This window comes from Perissodus microlepis, unplaced genomic scaffold (genome assembly GCF_051167445.1).
Source record: "Perissodus microlepis isolate ML-2025 ecotype Zambia unplaced genomic scaffold, ASM5116744v1 scaffold_28, whole genome shotgun sequence".
Classification (NCBI taxonomy): domain Eukaryota; kingdom Metazoa; phylum Chordata; class Actinopteri; order Cichliformes; family Cichlidae; genus Perissodus; species Perissodus microlepis.
This window is the reverse complement of record NW_028182050.1, coordinates 135783-139077: the sequence shown is the minus strand read 5'-3', so window position 1 is coordinate 139077 and position 3295 is coordinate 135783.

The following is a 3295-nucleotide window of genomic DNA, read 5'->3' as shown; positions in this document are numbered from 1 at the left end:
ACTGAGGTCTGCTTATTGTAAATATCTTGTACTTATTTGAACACCTTTTAATGTCAAAGTTGGCCTCTGTGCTTTTTCAGTGGTGGAAAGACTCTTTCTTGCACTGAGGTCTGCTTATTGTAAATATCTTGTACTTGTTTTTACACCTTTTCATGTCAAAGTTGGCCTTTGTGCTTTTTCAGTGTTGGAAAGTCTCTTTCTTGCACTGAGGTCTGTTTATTATAAATATCTTGTACTTGTTTGAACACCTTTTCATGTCAAAGTTGGCCTCTGTGCTTTTTCAGTGTTGGAAAGACCCTTTCTTGCACTGAGGTCTGCTTATTGTAAATATCGTGTAATTATTTGAACACCTTTTAATGTCAAATTTGGCCTCTGTGCTTTTTCAGTGGTGGAAAGACTCTTTCTTGCACTGAGATCTGCTTATTGTAAATATCTTGTACTTGTTTTAATGTCAAAGTTGGCCTCTGTGCTTTTTCAGTGGTGGAAAGACACTTTTTTGCACTGAGGTCTGCTTATTGTAAATATCGTGTACTTATTTGAACACCTTTAAATGTCAAATTTGGCCTCTGTGCTTTTTCAGTGGTGGAAAGACACTTTCTTGCACTGAGGTCTGCTTATTGTAAATATCTTGTACTTGTTTTAATGTCAAAGTTGGCCTCTGTACGTTTTTGTTGGTGGAAAGTGTCTTTCTTGCACTGAGGTCTGCTTATTGTAAATATCTTGTACTTGTTTTAATGTCAAAGTTGGCCTCTGTCCTTTTTCAGTGTTGGAAAGTATCTTTCTTGCACTGAGGTCTGCTTATTGTAAATATCTTGTACTTGTTTTAATGTCAAAGTTGGCCTCTATGCTTTTTCAGTGGTGGAAAGACTCTTTCTTGCACTGAGGTCTGCTTATTGTAAATATCTTGTACTTGTTTGAACACCTTTTCTTGTCAAAGTTGGCCTCTGTGCTTTTTCAGTGGTGGAAATACCCTTTCTTGCACTGAGGTCTGCTTATTGTAAATATCTTGTACTTATTTGAACACCTTTTAATGTCAAAGTTGGCCTCTGTGCTTTTTCAGTGGTGGAAAGACTCTTTCTTGCACTGAGGTCTGCTTGTTGTAAATATCTTGTACTTGTTTTTACACCTTTTCATGTCAAAGTTGGCCTTTGTGCTTTTTCAGTGGTGGAAAGACTCTTTCTTGCACTGAGGTCTGCTTATTGTAAATATCTTGTACTTGTTTTAATGTCAAAGTTGGCCTCTGTGCTTTTTCAGTGGTGGAAAGACACTTTCTTGCACTGAGGTCTGCTTATTGTAAATATCTTGTACTTGTTTGAACACCTTTTCATGTCAAAGTTGGCCTCTGTGCTTTTTCAGTGGTGGAAAGACTCTTTCTTGCACTGAGGTCCGCTTATTGTAAATATCTTGTACTTGTTTGAACACCTTTTATTGTCAAAGTTGGCCTCTGTGCTATTTCAGTGTTGTAAAGACTCTTTCTTGCACTGAGGTCTGCTTATTATAAATATCTTGTACTTGTTTGAACACCTTTTCATGTCAAATTTGGCCTCTGTGCTTTTTCAGTGTTGGAAAGACCCTTTCTTGCACTGAGATCTGCTTATTGTAAATATCTTGTACTTGTTTTAATGTCAAAGTTGGCCTCTGTGCTTTTTCAGTGGTGGAAAGACTCTTTCTTGCACTGAGGTCTGCTTATTGTAAATATCTTGTACTTGTTTTTACACCTTTTAATGTCAAAGTTGGCCTCTGTGCTTTTTCATTGGTGGAAAGTGTCTTTCTTGCACTGAGGTCTGCTTATTGTAAATATCTTGTACTTGTTTTAATGTCAAAGTTGGCCTCTGTGCTTTTTCAGTGGTGGAAAGTCTCTTTCTTGCACTGAGGTCTGCTTATTATAAATATCTTGTACTTGTTTTTACACCTTTTAATGTCAAAGTTGGCCTCTGTGCTTTTTCATTGGTGGAAAGTGTCTTTCTTGCACTGAGGTCTGCTTATTGTAAATATCTTGTACTTGTTTTAATGTCAAAGTTGGCCTCTGTGCTTTTTCAGTGGTGGAAAGTCTCTTTCTTGCACTGAGGTCTGCTTATTGTAAATATCTTGTACTTGTTTTAATGTCAAAGTTGGCCTCTGTGCTTTTTCAGTGGTGGAAAGACTCTTTCTTGCACTGAGGTCTGCTTATTATAAATATCTTGTACTTGTTTGAACACCTTTTCATGTCAAATTTGGCCTCTGTGCTTTTTCAGTGTTGGAAAGACCCTTTCTTGCACTGAGATCTGCTTATTGTAAATATCTTGTACTTGTTTTAATGTCAAAGTTGGCCTCTGTGCTTTTTCAGTGGTGGAAAGACTCTTTCTTGCACTGAGGTCTGCTTATTGTAAATATCTTGTACTTATTTGAACACCTTTTAATGTCAAAGTTGGCCTCTGTGCTTTTTCAGTGTTGTAAAGACTCTTTCTTGCACTGAGGTCTGCTTATTGTAAATATCTTGTACTTGTTTTAATGTCAAAGTTGGCCTCTGTGCTTTTTCAGTGGTGGAAAGACCCTTTCTTGCACTGAGATCTGCTTATTGTAAATATCTTGTACTTGTTTTAATGTCAAAGTTGGCCTCTGTGCTTTTTCAGTGGTGGAAAGACACTTTTTTGCACTGAGGTCTGCTTATTGTAAATATCTTGTACTTATTTGAACACCTTTTAATGTCAAAGTTGGCCTCTGTGCTTTTTCAGTGGTGGAAAGACTCTTTCTTGCACTGAGGTCTGCTTATTGTAAATATCTTGTACTTATTTGAACACCTTTTAATGTCAAAGTTGGCCTCTGTGCTTTTTCAGTGGTGGAAAGACTCTTTCTTGCACTGAGGTCTGCTTATTGTAAATATCTTGTACTTATTTGAACACCTTTTAATGTCAAAGTTGGCCTCTGTGCTTTTTCAGTGGTGGAAAGTCTCTTTCTTGCACTGAGGTCTGCTTATTGTAAATATCTTGTACTTGTTTTTACACCTTTTCATGTCAAAGTTGGCCTTTGTGCTTTTTCAGTGTTGGAAAGTCTCTTTCTTGCACTGAGGTCTGCTTATTATAAATATCTTGTACTTGTTTGAACACCTTTTCATGTCAAAGTTGGCCTTTGTGCTTTTTCAGTGTTGGAAAGACCCTTTCTTGCACTGAGGTCTGCTTATTGTAAATATCGTGTAATTATTTGAACACCTTTTAATGTCAAATTTGGCCTCTGTGCTTTTTCAGTGGTGGAAAGACTCTTTCTTGCACTGAGATCTGCTTATTGTAAATATCTTGTACTTGTTTTAATGTCAAAG